The following is a 23779-nucleotide window of genomic DNA, read 5'->3' on the forward strand; positions in this document are numbered from 1 at the left end:
ACCAAAACAAAAAAGAAAAACAAAGCTAGAGGTCTGACCTCAGACTTGGAACTATACTAGAAAGCTACAGTAATCAAGATAGTATGGTTCTAGCATAAAACTGACACACAGATCAATGGAACAGAACAGAGAGCCCAGAAATAAACCCATGTTCATATGGCCAAATAAAGCATGACAAAGGAAGCAAATATTTATAATGGGGAAAAGATAGCCTTTTCAACACCTGATACTGGCCAACCGGAGAGCTACTTGCAAAACAACAAAACTGGACCCCTTTCTTACACTATATACAAAACTAAACTCAAAATGGATTAAAGACTTAAATATAAGACCTAAAACCATAAAACCACAATCACAGAAAGCTCACCAATCTGATCACATGGAGCACAGCCTTGTCTAACTCAATGAAACTAATGAAACAATGAACCATGCCATGTAGGGCCACCCAAGATAGATGGGTCATGGTGGAGAGTTCTGACAAAACGTGGTCCACTGGAGAAGGGAATGGCAAACCACTTCGGTATTCTTGCCTTGAGAACCCCATGAACAATATGAAAAGGCAAAAAGACAGGACACTGAAAGATGAACTCCCCATGTCAGTAGGTGCCCAGTATGCTGCCGGAGATCAGTGGAGAACTAACTAACTCCAGAAAGAATGAAGACAGAGGATGAGCTGGTTGGATGCCATCACAGACTCAATGCACATGAGTTTGAGTAAATTCTGGGAGTTGGTGATGGACAGGGAGGCCTGGTGTGGTGCAGCCCATGGGGTCGCAGTCAGACACAACTGAGCGACTGAACTGAATTGAACTGAACTAAAAACCATAAAGCTCCTAGAAGAAAACATAGGCAGTAATCTTCCTGACATTGGTCTTAGTTAGATTTTTTTGGATTTGTCTCCTCAGGCAAGTGAAATGAAAGTAAAAACAAACAAATGGGGCTACATCAAACCAAAAAGACTTTTCACAGTGAAGTAAACCACCAAAAAACAAAAAGGCAACCTACTAAATAGAAGAAGATATCTGCAAATGTTATATCCAATAAGAGATTGATATTCAAAAGATACAAAATATTCATGTATTCAATGTAAAAGAAATCACTCTGTTAAAGACTGGACCAGAGGAACTGAACAGAAGTTTTTTCAAAGAAGACGTACTGAGGGCCAAGAGGCACATAAATTATGTTCACTATCACTAATCATCAGGGGAATTAAAATCAAAATCACAGTGAGGTATCACCGGACATCTGTAAGGATGGCTATTATCACCAAGACAAGAAACATCAGGTGTTGGTTAGAATGTAGAAGAAAGGAAACCCTTGTGCACTGTTGGTGAGAATGTAAATCAGTGTAGCCACGAGGGAAAGCAGTATGGAGCTTTCTCAAAAAACTAAAACTAGAACTGCCACATGATCTAGTCATTCCACTTCTAGGTGTTTGTTAGAAGAAACAATAAATTTCAAAGGTATATGCATTCTTGTGCTTGCAGCATTATTCACAAAGTCAAGACACGGAAGCAACCTGAACATCCACTGATAGACGAATGGAAAAAGATGTGGTGTACATATACATAATGGAATATGACTCAGTCATAAAAAAGAATAAAATCTTGCCACTTGGGCTAACAATGGATGGACTTGAAGTGTATTATGCTAAGTGAAATAAGTCTGAGAGAAACAAGTAACACATGATTTCACTCATATGTGTAATCTAAAATTCAGAACAAACAAAGCAAAACAAAACAGAAACAGGCTCATAAATACAGAGAACAAATGGCAGTTGTCAGAGGAAGGTAGAGTGAGGAGATGGACAAAATCGGTGAAGGTTTTTAAGAAGCACAAACTTAAGAGTTGTAAAATAAATAAGTCATGAAGCATATAATGTGTAGAATAAGAAATATAGTCAATATTTTAACAACTTTGTATGGTGATAGTAACTAGACTGAGACAATCATTTTGCAATGTATAATAATATCAAATTACTATGTTGTACATCTGAAACTAATATAATATTGTATGCTAATTATGATTCAAAAATTTTAAAATGAGAGAACATGTTGCTCTCCTGAGCCAAAGGCACTGCAGGCCATCACAGAAAATGTAGGAAAATTAAAGAAATATCTACATCTGAAACAACTGTGAATTCAAAAAAAAATGTACCGTGAACTCAAGAAAACACAGTCTAAATAAACAGAAAAAACAAAAAAGATTATTGTGCATATGGATTGAATAACAAACAGCAAAAAAAAAAAAAAACTCAAGAATGTTTCTCATAATAAAAGAGAAAGCACAATCTATATAAAAAGAACTTAAGCAGAAATTGCCAAATTCTGCATGAGAAGCTGCCGTTAGTCCTAGCAGTGGTAGCTTTGATGGTTTCAAACATTGCTTTAAATTACAAAACCTTCAGCTGTTGGGTGAAGTCACTAAAACAAATGAGAAAGCGGTACAAGAACTTCGAGCTGTGCTACCAAAAGTAACTGAAAAAGTCTATATATGGATCATATTTTCACTTTTGATGAAATTCAGCATTTGAAGCAAATCAGAAGGGTGAAAAGGCTCGATAAGTGGGTACCTCGCGAGTGGACCACAAATAAAAAAACTCATTGTTTTGAAGTGCTATCTTCTGTCATTCTATGCAATAACAACAAACCATTTCTTGATCGGATTATGACATGCAATGAAAAGTGGATTTTATACAGAGACAACCAGCTCAGTAGATGGATCAAGAAAAAGCTCCAAAGCACTTTCCAAAGTCAAACTTGCTCCAAAAAGAGTCATGGTTACGGGTGGTCTGCTGCTGGTCTGATCCACTACAGCTTTCAGAATCCTGGAGAAACCATTACACCTGAGAAGCATGTTCAGCAGATTGATAAGATATACCAAAAGCTGCAATGCCTGCAGCAGGCATTGGTCAACAGAAAGGGCCCAATTCTTCTGCATGACAATACCTGTCCACACATTGCACAATCAATCCTTCAAAAGTTGAATGAATTGAGCTACAAAGTTTTGCCTCATCTGCCATATTCACCTCACCTCTTGTCAATCAACTACCACTTCTTCAATCATCTTGACAACTTTTTGCAGGGAAAATGTTTCCACAACCAGCAGGAGGCAGAAATTCCAAGAGTTCATGGAATGATCCTAAAGCACAGATTTTTACACTACAGGAATAAACAACCTTATTTCCTCATTGGCAAAAATGTATTGATTATAATGGTTCCTATTTTTATTAATTATGTGTTTGAGCCTAGTTACAATGATTTAAAATTCAGGGTCTGAAACCGCAATTACCTTTGCACCAACCTAATAGAACCCAGAAGTACATTGATCAATAATTCCCTGGTCAAAGAAACTTTTTCTGCTGTCCCAGATTCCATCATCCCTTACTGTCTGTTCCTACAAAATACTTCACTTCTTTGGAACAGTCATGGCACAGGTAATGCTTCATTCCCCATGGCACCATAAGCTTCATGAGGAAAGAGACTTCTGTTTACCACTGTTTCTCAAGGATTAGCCCAGGTTTGGCACCTCATGAAGGTTCACTGAATGTCTGTGCAATGAATGAAGATTGAATGAGTGAATGAAGGAGCACACTTGGCCGTTCTGAGCCCGTTTGCTCATCTCTAAAACAGAGAAGCAGGTGATAGTTGCCTGCCTCTTTTATGGGGATCTAATGAGATAATGTAAATGAAAGTGCTGTGCTAGCTATAAAGCAATAATTATTATTCATTCAGCACATACTTTACTGCAGTAGTAAAGAGGAGCATAATGGAGCTGATAAAAGCGTGGTTGCAGGAGTGAGAGTGGGTTTGCATATCAGCACTGTATCTTATTACCTGTCCAATTTGAGACGAGTTATAGATCCTCTCTAAGCCTCTGTCTCACACTTTGTGAGAATTAAAAAAAAGTTAACTCATGAAGAGCACCTAATTATATTTTAATTATGTCATGTACTCTATCAGATACAATGATATATTGGTGAAGGGCTCTGCCCCCAAGAAGCTTACCGTCTACTAAGAAGATAAATCAGACATGCAAATGGCTTGAATGCAGACAAAGTTGGTGCCCAAAAGGAGCTATAAAGTGACATAAGGTGTCACAGGAGATCGTGGGAGATCACTCTTTAGAAATAAACCTTTTCTTTCTCTATAGTTACTAAGGTATCTTCCTGCTAAGTATTACTCTCATTGACAAGCAAGGCTTAAAAAATTCATACAATGATATTTAATTGTGAGCACTCAACTTCTTGTTTGCATTGTTTCATATGGCAAATTCAAAAGCATTTAGTTAGAAAAAAAGAAATGTATATAAACCTCCAACCACAAAAATGCTCATGGCATCAATTTGATCAAGAAGGTACCAGGAGAGTATGCCATCAAAGGATCCACAGTTGGGAGGAGACTTATAAGCTATGCTGCTGCTGCTGCTAAGTCGCTTCAGTCATGTCCAACTCTGTGCGACCCCATAGATGGCAGCCCACCAGGCTTCCCCTTCCCTGGGATTCTCCAGGCAAGAACACTGGAGTGGGTTGCCATTTCCTTCTCCAATGCATAAAAGTAAAAAGTGAAAGTGAAGTCGCTCAGTTGTGTCCAACTCTTGGCGACCCCACGGACTGCAGCCTACCACGCTCCTCCATCCATGGATTTTCCAGGCAAGAGTACTGGAGTGGGGTGCCACTGCCTTCTCCGCTTATAAGCTATATTGGCCTCCAAAAATGTCCTTGACCTAATCTCTGGATACTGTGAATCAAGTTAAGGGTGATTATCCTGGATTATCTGGGTGGGACTCACATAATTATAGGTAAGAAGCACACAGGAGGCATCAAAAGTGAAGAGCTCGTGGTAATGGAAGCAGAGACTAGATGGATGTGTCTTGAATGGAGGAAAGGGCCGTAAGACAACTAACACAGGCGGCACGAGAAGCTGAAAAAGGCAAGTAAACAAATTCTCCCCTCTGAGTGTCAGGAAGGAACCCATCCTACTCGTATCTTGACTTTAGCCCAGTGAAACTGAATTCAGATGTCTGACTTCTAGAAGTTTAAGAGAGTAAATCTGCACTGTTTAATCTGCTAAATTTATAGTGATTCCTTAGAAAAGCCATAAAAAAACTAAAATAGAGAGAGAAGACAAATGACCCCTGCTCTTCAGTTTCCACTCTGATTTCTAACGAGAAAGGGTGTTACAAAGCACTCCAGATGACCTCCAATTGAGAGTTCATTGAGTGATGGGTAGAAACTGCCTTCAAATTGTGAAAATAACTTTCTACCACAACAATCCTGATAAAGCAGAAAAGCAAACCATCCAAGAGCACAAAATAACTTGAAGTGATCCAGGATTTTGAGGAACATTAAGACCCATCTCAAAGTTAAAATCCTAGAGTTCTTTGGGAAAAAAGTTTCTTACTGTCACCATTCTTACATGTTAACTTTATAGGAAAATTAATTCTGAATATAAGTTGAGAACTTGAAAGATATGGCATAGATATAAAGGAGTGAGTCTAATTTTTATAAAGCATTCTAGAACTAAAACCTCCGAATGCATAATTCTTAAAGTAGACTCTGGAATAAGGAGGCAAGCATATATTCATCCTAACAATACTTCTGTACCACCATCACCGTCCACCCACATCACATGCTCTGGTCATATCACTGTCTTCCTGCTGCTTGCCTTTGCACATGCTGGTCACTTGAATGTAGCATCCTTCTTCCATCCACCAACTCAAAGACCTAGAAAGTCATTAATCTTAAATATTAAAGACTCAATTCTAATGTTATGTCTTTAACTAAGTTTCCTTTGACTAACTCCTAGACAAGCTCCCTGCTTTTTGTACCCTTGGCCATCTTGGACAGAGTTTCATTAGCAGTTATTCCATGTTACAATTATTTGTTTACACATCTATCTCCCCAAGGAGCTGGAGGTCTCTGCTGGGAGAGACCAATTATACTCTACTCATCTCTGGATATAGAATGCTAAGTTCCATGCCTAGAACATAACAGACATTTACAATGTTTTGTTAAAGAAATCAATGCATCAATGCAGCCACTTCAGAAAACCAGTGTCAATAACTTACTATTTTGGTATCTTGAAGACTTGACTCCCAGAAAAACACTTTCTAAAATATCCAATATAGACTTAAAGAGTTGCTTCAAAAGAGGACCTACCAAAAAAATGTGTAAATAAAGCGTGGATTTTGGACTTATTATCACTGCTAATCTAAACAGCTGGGCTTACAATATGGAATAGCCAATACTTAACATTTTGTCTGCCAGCGCCCCTTCATAATCCTGGAAGCAGCGTCCTCTTCTTCTATACTCACGAATTCCCCCTCCCCCTACCCCTTTATTCCTTGGTCCAAAAGGTACCTGAGGTCAGATCTTTCATGGCTAACCTATGTAAACCAATATATTTGAATTTGGTTTCTATCACTTGTAACCAAAAGATTCCAAACTAATGCATGTTGTTAACTAAAAAGTAAACAGAAGCAAGTTGCTCAATTATTTCTTCATAAAAATCAAATGAGTAGTTTACTGAGATGCTTTTTCTAAGAGCATGATGCAGGTATTTATTAGACATTCTGTGTATCAACATTGCACTGCATTGCAGAAAAATCTAGAGAAATTTCTCCATTAAATAAGAGTTGCAACATGGCAGAGTGCAGGAAGGGTCCAGAAAAGCTGAGTGTTAACTAACTGGATGCCTTTGGACGCGGGGCTTTTTAAATCTCTGGGCATCAAAGTGCCAAGGTCCATCTATATTCTAAGCCACTGAAAAACATATTCTGTGGTTCAGAATACAGCAGCACCTCCACGATTTTTTATTTCAAAATTCAAACTTCTTTTGGTAAAGAAAAAAAAAAACAGAACTTGTCAATTGGGATTTAAATAAAAATGTAAGTACCAGAATACTTAAGTTTTTTAAAGAAAAAACAGAGCCAATATTCTATATGTGATTAATGAACTGAAAATAGGAGATTATCGGAAAGTTACCTTTTTATGAACTTATCTAGCTTGTTGGATAAAAACTGAAAAAGAGGACTAAATCCACCCACTGCTGAAGTGTGGCTAATTCTATAATCAATCATAGGCACCGCACTCAATAATGCAACATGTTCTCAGGTACTTGCTCAGCAACAGTTATATGCAGGACATTGTGACCAGTGCTAAGGGCAAGGCAGGAAGGGATAAACTGGATTTATAATCTCACTGCTCTGTTTAAAAGCCTCCAACAGCATGCCATTGCACTTGGACTAAAAACCAAATTCATTACATGACTTTAAAGGCCTGACTTTGAAGACTCCTACTTTCCCAACATCATCTTCTGCCACTTTTCCATCAATCTCTTTCTTCCAGTCAAAGTCCTTTTTCAGATACTTAAACAGAGAAGCACTTTCTTGCCTGAAGGTATATGAATAGACTCCTGCTTGATATTCCATCTGCATGGAATGTTGTACCCCGACTCAAGTCATGGCTGGCTGGCTTCTTTCTGTCCTTCAGGACAATCTTAAAATAAATGTTACCTTCTTAGCTAGATTTTTCCTAATCTTACCCCCTTTCCCCTACTACCCTACCACTGTCACCATTATCTTCTTTCTCAGTCTCATGTTAGTCCTCTTCCCAGAGCTTTTCCTATGTTGTGATTATTCTATTTGCTTGTATCCTTGGGCTTTGTCTGAGTCTGGGAGAAGGCAGGAATATGGTGGGGTATTTTTGTTCCATGCTGTGTCTTCAGTACCTAGTACATCACCTACTACACAGATATCACGCTAAGATTCAGAGAATGAAAGAATGGAAAAATGAGATTCATGTATCTACCATAGCTAAAATATAAAATAGTATACATGAAGCATTTACATAGTAGAAAAAAAAAAGAGATTCAAGGGTTACAAACAAAAATGTCAAAGAGCAGAACGGCATGAATGAAAAATCTCTCATCAGCTATATGAAAGGACACAGCTGACAAGGCCACATCACGCAGGGTCTTGAGGGTAAAACAAGGAAATCTGTATTTATCCCATGAGAACTGGGGACTATTACAAACTTACTATTATCTCTGGGTTTTAGGATGACTCTGCTACCAGTAAAATAAATAATGGATGGAGACCAGGAAGAGGGCAGTGCCCATAGGCCAGGCCAATGCATTACCAAAGAGTAGGAGTCAAAGGAAAGAATGAGAATGTGTGAAAGACATCTTGCAACTGTTTAGATATGGAAGGCAAAAGAATAAGGAAAAGAAGATTTTTTATACACCAAGGTTGAAACTACAGAATTCCGGGAAGAGAGAAGGCTTTGGATTGGGAAAGGAAGATGATGGGTTTAACCCTGCCTACCATATAAAACAAAATAGAAAAAACCAGACTACATGAGCTTATTACCTGCAGCCATGTTCTCCTTCTGCTATGTAAGTCAAACACTCCTTTTCTTTCTTTCTAGATTGGAAAATGCCTTTAGTTTTTTGGCTGTTTATACAAATAATTTAAAATGCACGAAATACAGATGTGCTTCAAAGAGAAAGTGAAATCCCCTATCCTCCATCCTCCATAATAGCTTCTGTTCAGTTTGGAATACATTCCAACAGAATTTTTATATATATATTAACATGCATTAAAAATACAGTATAATATTATATATGCAGTTCTATAAGCTTCTTAATTTTTACTTCAGGTATCATTAACACTTCCTGATTAATATATATAGATCTTATTAATCTCTTTAAAGGACAGTTTGGTATTACATTGCAGCATGTTCCATAATGAATTTAATCAGTCCCCTATTGAGGGGTATTTAGGATATTTTCAGTTGTTGTCATTGTAAGTAATACCTCAATGAGCACCCTTGAATACAGATCTTTGGGCAACTTTCTGGTTATTTCTGCAAGCACGTGGCAGAAGTATTAAATGGGTCAACCTTTCCAGAAAGCACAATAGGAGGATCAGCAGGGCTAAGAAGAGCACCAGAAACAGATTCTCTGGCTCAGCAACTCAAACCTCTCTTTATGAAAGGATAGCATGCAAATGAAGATGAATTCCTGCAATGATTTACTTCAAAGTCAAATAGGTCTTTACACACCAAAGAGAGAGCATTCACCCCCACCCTGGCCCTTCAGAAGATAAAAAATATTTTCTGTCAAATAAGGGCAAAACTTGAAAGGAGGGATTCTCACAGTTTGGGGTCTGTTTTTTTTTCATTTTTATTGGAGGATAATTGCTTTACAATATTGTGCTGGTTTCTGCCACACATCAGCATGAATCAGTCACAGGTATATCTGTGCCCCCGCCTTCTTGAGCCTCCTACCCATCTCCCAGCCCATCCCACCCTTCCAGGGTGTCAGGAGCACTAGGCTGAGGCGCCTGTGTTGCAGCCAATCCCCAGGGGCTATCTATGTCATGTATGGTAATGTATATGTTTCCACGCTGCTCTCTCAACTCATCCCACCCTCTCCTTCACACACAGTGTCCACGAGTCTCTTTTCTATGCCTGCGTCTCCACTGCTGCCCTTCGAATAGTTTTCTAATTTACACACAACACCATGACTAACACAGTCCGACTTTCCTGAACACTCTCAGTTACCTGCTCCTGAGTGTTCTCAAGGCATTTGGTTCACACCTCGATTTAGTACTATTTCCACCAGAGCTTGACAACTGATTTACTTACCCACTTCCCAGTCTAGATTCTGAGCTCCCCAAGGACAGGGAACTCCTCTTATCCACTACTGTATCTCATGACCTAATGCCAAACAGACCCTCGACAAGTACTCATCGTATGAATGAACGCACTGATGAGTGTATAAATGAGTGAATGCTCAGGAGGCCTTATAGCAAAACTATTTCCAGTAAGACTGGAAAGTTTAGGGGGAAAATAGAGCTGCTGCTGTTGTATTTTTAATATCCTGCCGCCATCAAATTCTCACTGCATCTCATAAAATTCAAGCAACTGGAGACTGACCTTAAGAGGCAGTTGATACGCCTTTCACAGGCTCCCACAGGGAGGGTCCTCCTCAGCCACTCTGGTGAGTGTCACAGCAGGGGATGAGATCCTGCAGAAACTGCATCCAGGAGGCCCCATCAGTTCCAGGGCACTGCTGATGGCTAGTATTGAAGGGTCAAAGTCACACATGTCATCAAACATAATTTTGAGCATTCACACGTGCACAGGGGCCACGTGTGACTAATGGGAACAAGGTCAGGAGGGTGAGCGGGATAGAGAAAGACTGAAACCACACCATGCAAGAGGCAGCTGAAGAAGTTGGGCCTGCTTGGCTTGGAGAATGGAGAGGGAGCTGCGCTGAGAGTGTTCACTCCCCACACACCCCAGAGGCCCTCCTTGGAGGGCAAGAAATCAGATCCACTTAGAACACAGACTCTGGAGTCAGATGGGCTGGACCAAACTTGAACCCCAGCACTGACATTTATTATTCTGTGACTTTAAGCAATCACTTAAGCCCCTTTGCTTTCAATGTGCTCATCTATAAAATGGAGTAATAGTAATTATCTTATAGTGTTCTCGGGAATGACAGAATATCTATAAAACCCTTAACACAACAATTTGATTGCTATCTTTTAATTTAATAAGTGTTAATATAACTGGTAGGTTGGACAAGATTCAAAAGCTATAATCATGAAAGCAAATTTATGTTTGAATACCACTGCCCCTAAAATATGTTTTGTGGTTTAGCTAAAGTGCTACCCTAGATAAAAATGTAAGCTGTGCAATGACATTGCCAATCATTCTTAGAGAACTTTATCATTAGGCTCATTATCAATTCTGAAAGTCTAGTCTTAGCAGACAAACACACACCTTAATCTTTCTCAAATAGACGGCCTCTTCCCTTCTCCTTCCACCAGCCACAGCCTTGTTGTCAATGGACCATCTGCTACTGAGAAAGGAGTATGTTGCCTTTTGACTTTTTCTCTCCTGTTTACCTCTTTCCCCTCCAGTGCTTCTGTGTGTGCGTCTCAACCACTCTTTGTGAACCCATGGACTGTAGCACACCAGGATCCTATGTCCATGAGATTTCCCAGGAAAGAACACTGGAGTGGGTTGCCATTTCCTCCTCCACTGTCATGGGCTTGGCCATAGGACTTGCTTTGGCCAATGGGATATCAGCAGACATGCTGCAAGCAAAAGCCTTTAATGGCCTTGCACAGTTTCACCTGGCCCTTTCCACTTTAGTGACTGGTCACATAAAGAGCCTCCCTGAGTACCTGCTGTGCCCTCAGCCTGAGCCCCAGAATGGAAACACAGAGCAATCCTGAGCACAACTTTCAACTTGCAAACCCATGGCTTCCCAGCCAGTCCCAGCATCCATCAGCTGAGAGTCACAGTGGACTTGCAAAGCTGAACTTGTTGAGAGGCATTCCATCTGGGTATTTTGTTTTATTTTCTTCACTTTATGGAGCATTTAAAGGGCAAGAGCTTAATGCTATACTATGTAATGCAATCCTTTTGATTCTTCTTAACTCTTAAAACTCTCCAGAATTGTCTTTCCATTTTCCTACTACTGTTTCCTCATCAGGCTGAGCTTACTGAAACTTGGAATCTTGCCATTCTTGTAGAAAGTATTATATTGCCTGACGTAGAGCAGCCATTCAACAAGCATTTGTAGAATTAATGATTAGTTGCTTGGTTAGGCAATTTTGAAACATATAAAAAGTACAAAGTGAAATTTTTTAAGTTTCCCTTCCTGAAGTCTCTCTTCCCAAAGTTGAGCCTTCTAGCGTAGTTCTTATGTATCTTTTTAGGAGAAGAAAAAATTTTGTGTATAGGCATAGCATGGGGGAGAGTAAGAGAGAGGTTCGTAATTGAAGGAGGAGAGAAAGAAAGTGGAAGATGGTTACAGCTTTTATAGAGTTTAAGGCTGTTTTCATACTAAAGGGATCATATTATCCATTGTGCCCTCCATGTTGTTGCAGTTGTTTTAATTTGGAACGTGTGTTGGAGACCTTCCAATATCAGCTCATCTGCTCATCCACATCAATGACTCAGTAGTACCCACCCTACCCATTCCTTTATTCAGCTCCTCTCCATCTGATGGGTCTTTAGTTCTGTTCCAATCCCTCTTGGTTTTGCCATTACAAATGATGCTTCCAAGACCAACCCTGTACATGTCTCTTGAACATAGCCCATCACATTATAGACTGAAAGTCTGACCTATAAAGAGGAACATTCATCTGTTGGGAGTTCCTGACTTTTACACCCTAGCAATCAATATTTTATAAAGCTTAACTCTCTACAGCTTGGTTCACAACACAATATTCATTGATTTTCATTTCTTATTTTAGAATACTGAATATGCCTTTTTCATCAATTAGCAGCCCCTCTTCCCTCCCACCTTCTACTTCAAGGTTCTAATAACACATCCTCTAAGAAGCCAGCTGCCCTGGTTCAGAATCGCTATTCTAAGACATCATCAGGTTGATTATAATTCCTTCAGCCCTGAGATTAGAAAGTTCAGTACTATCAAGCCTTCAAAGAGCAAGATGATCAAAAACTGGAGCAGGTTACGATGATTTTAATCCACATAACAAGAGAGCTTAATTGAAGAATTAAATGACAACAAAACAAAAGGGAAAGAACAAGAATCAACTATACTGTTCTGAAACAAATGCGAGGGATCACTCAGTTACAGGAGAGATTTCTACTCTTAGCACATTATCTTTCAGCAGCAGCTGCCCAAGTCCAGGGTGCCACTTCAGTTCCTCTACCGACTGTCTGCAGGCAGGCACAGAAAGGAGAAAGTGCAAATCGACAATGTCTTTTGGCTTTTGCTGTGTTCTTGACAACAAGGATCTAATTCACCTACTCAAAGTACTCCTTATTCCTAAGTAAATACACATTGTGCTGCAAACTTGGAAATAAGAGAAATAAAGAAAACTAAGTATTGGAAGGAATGCTATAATACAGAGAAATGTATTATGATACACAGGTATGTTTTGATGAGTGATATAGGTAAAGACAAACTTGTAGTGCTGCCATAAAGATTAAATGAGAGCCTGGCACATGGAAACTGCTGACTAGCTGATAGCTGTAGCTGTCATTATTATTATTAAAATACGCAAAATGTAAAGCACCACAGATCATATTGTTATCCATATCAGACAGCAGTTTTATGAAAATCAAAGTTTTTGTTGTTTTCCATAGTAATCAGCAGAGAGGTCAGAAAAAATCAGAGAAATGTTTACTGGAAGGAACATCATTTCATTCAGATGTCTTTTTTTTTCAGATGGGTAACCTAAAATCTAGATGTGATCTGGCCAACTTGAGCTAGACAGCACTTGTCCACAATTGTCATGTCTTGTACTTGCTTTTTCCCTCCCCAACAAGTCTAGCTGTGCCTGGGAAAGGGACAGGGGGAGTCAGGAAGAGGATGAATAGTGTAATTGCAGAGTGATGCTTGTCATAGGTTTCAAAACCAAATAAAACAAGCATTCCAATCTAGCTCAGCCATTTAGTGACTATATGGACTTTTTCAAATAATTTCACTTTCTTGACACTCAGATGTCTCTTTTGTGAGGTAGGGATAATAATACTTGCCTTCTAGAATGACATGAGATAGGAAAGATACTTAGCAGAACACGTGACACACAGTAAGGGCTCCATAATTAGTGACATGATGACGGTGATGATGGTAATGAAGGTGATGGTGAGAATGATGAAAACGCTTTGTGCATCAGTTCCCAGAAGGGGCTTTGATATAAGGCAGGCTGATGAAATTTATGTGCAGAGACAGGACAAGAGTTACCTCATGGGAAAGCCCTGTGTCCTGGTAGCAGAGCCAATGGCTTAAAAGCCTTATGACCCAATGAACTGATAACTGCTGAGCAGTAACTGATGCAACTAAGGTCTACAGGTCAAACAGAGGGAGAAGCTGAAGCCAGATGACTTCTCCATTGGGTCCAAGTGAGGATGAGAAAGAAAAGGATGTGTGCTAAATTACAGCATTTCGCTAATTAATAATACATTTAGCCATTTACTTCCTAATGGTGAACATCTCACCATAATTACTCTTGTCAATGAAATATGTACACTGCTGACATATGGATTCAGAGAGGATGGCACCCTTGTCAACATAACCTCTGTCTACAAGTCCTAACTACTAATACTACAGATTTCCAGAAAGTCTTTAATAATAAATACAAATGTTTATGGTTATTCTGCAATCTTATAATCTGTGAAGAATGTGTTACATTCTGGAAGGAAGAAGATGAAAGAGGAATGTAATAAATAAGCAGTAGATGCATCTTTTATAACTGTTAAAATTGGAGAAAAAAAAATGGAGATGCAAAGGGGCAGGAGACAGGAGAAAAGAGAGGTGATGTAATTCACTTGTAACACAGTAATGTTCTGTATTACATAGAACTAAAATATTAATTTCAGCCCCTTGGCTATGAAACTGAAAACATTTGCTCAAGCAAGGTTAATGTCTAAATCGTCTAATGCAAATTCAGTACCAGAAAGTTTTGGACAATTTGGAGCCTTCTTCAAATCTTGGGAAGTTTTTCAACCATAGGATAAATATTACAGTCAACTGACCACCAGCTCCCCTGAAGATAACAAAGGCATAAAAAAATAGAAGGCTATTAGCCTTTCACAAACGATCGTATCCACGAAGAAAAGTGGGAAAATGTCAAAATCAGTCTAGGCTATGTAAAATGAGAAACTACACTTGCAAATTATCATTTTGCAAATTTCACTCATGTAACATGATAAAATTCTCAATGACTTCAATCATCAACAACTTTCATACATACTGTCCTCCTCCCAATAGTTTGAGAAAATAGTAAAACAGGAGTAGGCACATATCTGTAGAACTGGCTAACAATCAGGGAAGTCATTCTATCATGGTGGTTATATCCTGGCTCTGTTGATAAACTCAGAGTAAAAATAAACACTACTGGGAACTTCTGCTGGAGAAAACTCTTGAGAGTCCCTGAATATTCAATGGAAAGGCTGGTGCTGAAGCTGAAGCTTTTCCCTTTGGCCACCAGATACGAAGAGCTGAGTCACTGGAAAAGACCCTGATGCTGGGAAATATTGAAAGGAAAAGGGGATGACAGAGGTTGAGATGATTGGATGGCATCGTTGACTCAACGGACATGAGTTTGAGCAAACTCCAGGAGATAGTGAAGGACAGGCAAGCCTGGTGTGCTGTAGTCCATGAGGTCACAGAGTCAGACACAACTGGGCAACTGAATAACAGTGGGGAACTTTAAGATGTTCACTTAGGAGACAGCATGAGCCAAATTAGGATCAGATGCATACCAGGCGATAGCTGAACAGGCTTGGCAGGCCATGCAAGTCCACAAAGTAAGTTTGAGGAAATAAAAAGAATTCTGATCCTGAGGAAGGCCCACCAACAACCCAAGGCATGTTCCTTAAAATCGCTAGTCTCAACCATACAAAATGAGAGATGAGATAGGACAGAGTTGTAGTTGGGTGTTTGCCTTTTGGTCTCAGAGACACTTGGACTCGGCACTCAGCTCTGCTACTTAATAACTAATTGTGGCTGAACAAATCATTTAAGCTCCTTAAGGTTCAGACCTTCCACTTCCAAATATAATATCACCAGCCCTAACGGAAAGTTATAAAAATTAAATGAGGTGATATACGCAAAATCTTTAGCATATATAGAGCAAATGAAAATGGGTAAAATATTGCTTAATTTGCAGGGCTACTGACAAGAATTAACTAAGTTATAATATAAGAAAATCACTTAGTGTGGTGCCTATGAACTCAGTAAATACTAGGTAGTTGTTATTATAAACAAGGTAAGTCCTGAGCCTTCCACGCTCTGAGTCTTGTGCAATTCTATAATCTCTGTCTCTTGTAACTTAAATGTCAACCTAGGTTTCTTGTCTCCCAGCCCAGCATGCCTGCTAATACCCTGCTCAGAAATTGAGACAGAATATACAATTTCAAGGCAGAAGCCCCAGTGAGGCGCCAAGTGCCCATCCCTGCAGAGAGTCCTCCATCTCAGCCTGTGGTCCACGTATGACGCAGAATGACTGACAAAACACACATCCAACTTCGGCATTTACCTCAGAAACAAAACTGAGGTCTGAGATGCTTTAAGGATGCTTTGAGGAGGGGTCACTTTGATGTCATATCTATGCAGCCGATACCTTACCCATACCACCATGTACAACCCATGCCAACCTCAGAGTTCCATTTGAGGTGAAGGTGAATGCCATTCCTTGGACAGCTGCTCAATCAAGGAAGTGGTTAATATTAATAAGACATTGCTTAACGTTCTGCATTTCTCATAAACCAGTAGTGTTTATGTATTAATTCTAGTCACATACAGTTGCAACTATGGCTGGGAACCAATGACAAAAACAATAGTCAACGCTTATTGATGCTTAATTATGTGCCAGAGATCATGCTCAGTTCTTCAGAAACATAACTGCACAGACTCACTACAGCAATTCAATCCCCAGGAGCAATGGCTGATGGTCACCAGGCTGCATGTGACATTCAAGGGAAAACATGTCTTTGACTGACCAACATCACAGTAATTTTTGTTTGTGAGAAGAGAGTGAGGGCATGGGAAGTGGGGAATCTTTTAAAACTGTCATCTAACAACAAGACAGAGAACCTTCTATAATGAAAATAAGTCTCATTACAAGTAGAACTTAAACCTTCCCCTCCTTCTGAACTTCCAAGCAGCTGATGTGTGTCTGAGCCACGGTCCTGCGATTAAGCCCCTACATTTCTCAGGGAAGTTCCTCAATCCACTCACACTTTAGCATATTGATCTAGGATTGACCAGGGTTGCTTTATGTACGTGAGATCAGCTTGCTCTTGAATTGCTTCCATTTTATAGATGAGAAAACTGAGGCAGTTACATTCAGAAGCACCATGCAATTCTTACCACAAAAGAAAGAATCCTAAGAAGCAGTCCTTTTGAATTTACCCATCACTCTGCATTAGATGGAAAATCCTCAGTTGTGACAACACGCTGGATGATCTGATTTACACTAAAGGCCAAGAGTATGTGTTTCCCACAAAGTAAACAACTCCCCAATAAATTGTTTTATGATGTTAGACTTGAGAGGTCTGATGGTTCTATTAGTCTCATACCATAGGTCTCAGAACAGTACAAACAAACAGAAATAAAACATTGTGTCCTAGGTTATGAGAATGTTATTTTCATTGTTTATGCGAATCAGCCAGGTACGGCACAGTAAGTTACTAATCTTTTTTTGTTTTAATAAATGTGTTTACCAGTGAGGAGAAAGCAGCTTGATTCAATGTCTCATAGAGCACTCAATTTTGGTAAATTAAAGTTAATAACATTTCTCTGTGAGCTATGATAAGACCTCATGGTGAATCACAAAGAAGGGGCACCAAGTTGTGGGGAGATGCAGCAATGGGGTGGAGGGCCCTTTGCATGCTGGCAGCCTCTCCACTCGAAGACACAAAGGTAAATGTGCCTTCTCATCTCAGCTCAGAGACAGGCAGCTGTCCGTCACCTACTTTTCTGGATTCTATCCAATGTTCATGGCTGCAAAACTGTGCAGACTTGAAGTCAAAAATTGCATCAAGAAAGCCATCAAGTACAGAAAGTCGAGGCAGAATTATAAATAGTGGTTAGAAATAATTACAAATGCATAAATCGTCACCAGACAACTCTGCAACTACTACTAAGCATGAAATTAAGTCGTCTGAAATGAAATGCATTATCAATACTTTCAGTTATAAATTAAGGCTAGGAAAACTGCATTTCCTCTCTCTCGTTTGTTGAAAAAAACTAGAGCTCACTACTGAACAAAGTTTTCTCAACACTGTGAAGTGGTTTAAAGATAGGGAGGTTTATGTTCCACTTCATAATTGATGCCATAACATATAACTGCAGACCAATGCACTACATTGTAATGTAATTATTTGTGTAATTAATGCATAGTTCTCTGAGACTCCATTAAAACTGTAATATCAATTTCCCCACTCCTCCATGCTGGGGATTGGAAGCAGGGCTCTTCTCCCTTCCTGCCTGTGTGTCCTGACTCTGTAGCTCTCTTGCCATTTTAATTAGTCCTCTCTTTCTGGTGGCAGGGGTCAGAAATTATAGGGCAGGCTGTTCATGACCAGCTTGCTCTCTGTCTCTTAATTATAGTCCTTTCTCCTTGAACAACATGTCTCCATTTACTAAATACTATCATGTGCATGATCTTATTTGATTTTCACAATATCTCTGTGAGGGAGTCAGAGCAGGGATTATCATTCTCAATTAATAGATGAGGAAAGATAGTGAAGCACTCAAGATCACGGGTCTTTATCAGGTCAAGAGCAAATTCAGAGGACTCCAAATGCTAGCTCAGTTCCCTTTCTAGAATATGACATTGGCTTCCTATTTCAAGAAGTATGTTTCCCTGGTATTCCATACATGGTGTGCATACTCAAAAGGGGTAAAGGAAGTAAGATCAAGTGAGTCAAATCAGAGCAAGTCAACAAGAGAATGACGTGGAGTTCGGCAAAGTGATGGGTGTTTGGGGGGGATTTCTGCCTAAAAACATGTCCATTCAAAGCAATTTTAAATGCGACATGTGCCAAAAAGCACACACTTGGCAATGGGAGGGGAGGCAGTAAACTGGGATGTCTGGCTCCCAGTAGTGATCCCTGCGTTGTACGTATTTGTCAATTAAATTGAAGGCATAGGAGAGCGCTTACACAGATGCTTACCTGGGAACCATATCCCTCCACAGTGGAGAAATGAGTTCACAAATGGAAACAAGGCCCTTGGCACTGAGGGCCTCACAGTCTACCCGGAAATGACTCCCTCAGTGAAGCTTCTCATCAACTGCTGCTCTCAGTCAGGACAAAGTAGACTTTCTGATAGATTCCCACAGCCTTCTGTACACTTTGCAATGAGAAACAATTGTGTGTACAATGCAAGAGGAATTGTTTGTATAGCTATTTCACTCCTCAACTTTGACTTCCTTACAGCAGCATGCCTGATCCTTCTTAGCATTCAATAAATGGTTGATCATGAGCTGCAGAAAGTTTTGATACAAGCCATGTACTTTGGCAAATAATAAAACAGAGCAAGTTAAGATGAGCCAATTTCTAACCATGAGGCGAGCAACACTCCTTATACACTTATACTCAATTCTTTAAGAGACAGCAAAGCCTAGAGTTTCAGAGCACAGGATTTAGATGTGAAGTAACCTGAATACAAACTACAGCACCACGATGAATAACTCCATGCAATCTTAAGCAAACACTCTGTAAGAACATTCTGAGCCTTATTTTTCTCTTGCATAAGAAAGAGACAAATAACAATCACGTCACAGTATCATTGTAAGGATTCCATGGGAAGAACATAAGCTCTCCCTGATTCTCAAAAATTAATTCATTCAACAAATATAGATGGAGGGTCTGATATCTCAGGGCATCTACTAGGTCCTGGAGATACAGACCTAGTCCTTGACCTCATAGGGCTTTTACTGTAGCAGATAAGGTTCATATTAAACAACCATACAATACAACAAATAACCATTAAACAATCAAATAGTCATATAAAGAAATATAAAATTATAACTGCATTAAATGTTTTGAAGGAGACATATACGGTACTATGGTACATGAGATTGAGGGTGGGAGGAATCAGGCCTGGCTGGGGAAGTGGAGGGGGCAGGTATCAGGAAGAATGGGAAATAGCTGTAGAGGAGTAGAGATATGAAACATGTATTAAGTATTATACATATTAAGAAATATGAAATAAGTATTAAGCAGCTGGGAACAGGAGAAAAAAACTCTGAGCAGAAAGAATGGCTTGTGTAAGGGTTCCATGAGAAAGGAGACAGTTGAGCAAAAGAATGTAAGTGCACATGTAAGAAATCACCAGGCAGGTCAGGATGCCTTGACTGATGGGAGCTGTGGGGAGCAGGACCACGATGAGGCTGAAGCAGCAGCAGGGGCCACACCAGGCAGAAACCTGGAGACCACGTTCTAGGAGTGATGGAGAGCATTTGAAAGGCATTAGCAAAGACTTGTGAGATCATAGTTGCTTTTGCTTTTTGAAAATATCACTTCAGCTGCATGCCATGCGAGAATGTACAATGAAAGGGGGTAGGGAGGAGGGGTACAGTTAAATTGATATTGTGTTCTACTAATAAGAACCTGAATGGTCATTTAGACCATACTTTTGGCTATGAGATGGAGGAAAGTGAGAGAATAGTGCTTTGTAAATGCTAAATAATTTTGTTATTATTATTATAGATATTGTTGTTGTTGTTCAGTCACTAATTCATGTCCGACTCTTTGTGACCCCATGGACTGCAGCATAGCAGGCTTCCCTGTCCTTCACCATCTCCCAGAATTTGTTCAAACTCGTGTGCATTGAGTCAGTGATGCTCTCTAACCATCTCATCCTGTGTCACCCCCTTCTCCTGTCCTCAATCTTTCCCAGCATCAGGGTTTTTTCCAATGAGTTGGCTCTTTATATCAGCTAGCCAAAGGATTGAAGCTTCAGGTTTATCATCAGTCCTTCCAATGAGTATTCAGATATAGATATTATTGATACATACATTATCTCATTTAATCCTCATAAAATCTCAGGAGGGAATCTCAGACTCAATAAGCAGACAGAAATCAAAGTCTTAGAGACCTCAGTGATCCACTCGGGATCAAAAGGCTGGCCACAGACTTGGCTTCAAAGTACCTGTATTATCCCAGACTGTCTCTGGAGAGGTTACAAAATAAATAAAGTTAATAATGCCTTAAAAGATGGCACTGAGTTAACAATATATCATGAAAAAGAGTGGAACCTTGGCTCTTGGTTGAGCAAAAGAATGTTCTTTTTTTTTTTTTAATTTTAGAGCTTTGATATCAAATCTGTACCACAAACAAATACAGTTATTTCAAAGTTCCATGGTAAGTTAGAGACAGAAGCTGTTAGGGTGCTCAAGTACATAGATCAAAGACTATAAAAAACACATGCACTCACATCATTGATAACCTGTCAAGTTCAAAACTGTTGAATTCCTGATGGCAAATATTTTTACTAGCCACTCCCCTAAAACTATGCCTTTTGGCAATCTCTTACCATCATCATCATTATACATAAGTATATCTATTATCTAATTGTGTATATATTTAATCAAAATACTTTGAACTTCTATTTACACACAAAAGTGCTAAGCAGATCTAAAATAATCAATGAATCACATTTGGCTTAAAAAAAAAGAAAGAAAGAAAGAAAGAAAAAGAGTAACTCCTAAATATAGAGCTAAAGAGGTTTTGTAGTTATTCCATGGAGGTGTAATCATCTTGTCTCTATTCTTTTTACACTGTTCAGAAAATCATCCTTCTACTTTTTACCCCAGAGGTTACAAATCCAAATACTTGCAGAAACCAGTCAGGAACAGTGAATATACACAGCAGCCTGGAAATGTAAGGGCTGTCACAAATGAGTGAGCACACACCCCTCCTAAAGGGCAATCAACTTTTATTCAAACACACACTCACACAGAAGCTCCAACTCACATGTCACTTTGACCAAGGGCTAAAATCAATCTACCAGCCATTCAGTGTTTGCTATCATATAGAGAAAGATCCCTAACTGCTCACAAATTATTAAGTGCAATGTCTTTTTAAAATCTACTTTGTAAAGTATGAAGGTTTTGGAAGTTCTTATTCTTCAAGAAAACTGTCATTTTAAGATGCTATTCTATAAATATATTTTAGGAAGGGAATCTTTAGAGAAATATGGTTCTTCACACACTAATTAAAAGGGACAAACACCAGTTATTTTTTCCTCCCAAATTAAATGCATCTTTTCATGTATTTCTCCAGAGTGGTTTCCATTAACTATCTACTAGATATAGGAAAATTGTATGTAGAATATGCTGATCTGGTCTCTGTTTAAATAAACTCTCTGCCCTTGGGGGTAAAAGATGCTAAGGAATGAGTAATGTATTAACTTTCTGTGTATCCTTTGAACAATCCTCCCACACCAAAACTATTATTTATTCGAATCATGTAAAAATATCTTTTCTATTTGCAGTACATCTGTACATTCATTTTGAAGGCAATCAATTACACAAAATTGTTACTAGTACCCATGTTCTAATTGTAACAATTAAGATTTGCTTTATTACTTGCTTTTTAGGTTTCTAGGACCCTCCTCCTTCTCAATATTTGCTTAAAATTTGAAATCATTTAAGTGAGAATCTTTAAGTGAGAAGAAATGTATTTCTCTCAAACCAACAAGAATGAATCAATATCAAAGGCAGTGTTAACTAAAGTCATTACAGGTTCAAGAAAAACAATTCATGCCAAATTCACCTGAATTTAAATAAGCTTACTAGCCTGGCTGAGTAATAGAATTCATAATTGTGGAATATATAGTTTGGATAAAGAATCTGCTAAAATTTTTCTTTATAAAGTTATGAATAAGATGGAAAAAAGTGTGAGATAGATGATGATAAGACTAGGGTAGTAGGCACATACTAGGTCACCCCATTATATACAAAGAACTTCAATTCATGATTGATATAAAATTGGGTAAGTGAGAGATGAAAGCATCTCTCAGAGTGTGTCCAAGGCTCTGTTTGTTTGCTTCCCCTGTTTTATGCCCCTTTTCTATATCTTTTCATCAAAAACTCATAAAAAAAAATCCTAGAAGTCAGTTGTGCTTGTCAAATGTCTGAATATCACATGTTTAAGGCACTGAATGAAATTCTTAAGTTTCAAAATGATCCAAACAGACCTGGGTCCATACCACAAATAAATGCAAGCAAGGTTAAACATGTATTTCTGCATCTGAGTTCAGAATGAAATCCACTGCATAATCATGCAACAGAGAAATAATGAGACAATTCTTCAAAAGGAACAGAGATTTATACCTGGATTCCAGGTTCATCTTAGATTGCAAGTGTTTTAAAATAGTACAAGGGAGAAGGAACAGCAAGCGTTTCAGTGTTTGACCAGTCCCCCATACTCTGATCCTTGCAAGCTACTTAATCCCAGAACTTAATCTAAGTCTTAATTTCCTCCTTCATAAAATGGCAATAATAATGACTTCTTAAGGAGTAGTAAGGACTAAATGACCTAAGTGTACTAATAACAATTGATAACAATGATGGTCACATCTATCACTTATTTGAATTATTGAATTCCACCCTTATTGAGTTCTACATGCATCATCACGTTCATCTGTATTCTAAAACAGTATTTGGTACACAGTAGGTTTCTAAGAAGGGCTTCCCTGTAGCTCAGCTGGTAAAGAATCTGCCTGCAATGCAGGAGACCCTGGTTCAATTCCTGGGTCAGGAAGATCCCCTGGAGAAAGGATAGACTACCCATTCCAGTATTCTTGGGCTTCCCTTGTGTCTCAGTCGGTAAAGAATATGCCTGGAATCTGCCTGCAATGCGGGAGACCTGAGTTCAGCTGCTGGGTTGGGAAGAGTCCCTGGCAGAGAGCATGGCCATCCACTCTTGTATTCTTGCCTGGAGAATCCCATGGACAGAGGAGCCTAGCAGGCTGAAGTCCATGGGGTTGCAAAGAGTTTCGGACATGACTGAGTGATTAAGCACCTCCCAGGTTTCTAATAAGCCATAGTCCTTGTTATTAACTAGTTGGCCTTGCAGCGTTATCTGGGAGAATCATTCACAAGCACTTAATTCGGATTTCACCACTATTCCTTACTCCAGACCCTAGAGTCTAGAATCTGTAGCTGCCACATAGACTTTTGCCCTTGAGAGGACCAGTTCAATCGCAAGCCATGCTTACAGTTCACAAAGCTTTTTAAAGTAGAGCTCTTCTTTAGAACTGCTGTTTGTTTT

The sequence above is a fragment of the Oryx dammah genome, unplaced genomic scaffold, assembly GCF_014754425.2.
Source record: "Oryx dammah isolate SB20612 unplaced genomic scaffold, SCBI_Odam_1.1 HiC_scaffold_5, whole genome shotgun sequence".
Lineage (NCBI taxonomy): Eukaryota > Metazoa > Chordata > Mammalia > Artiodactyla > Bovidae > Oryx > Oryx dammah.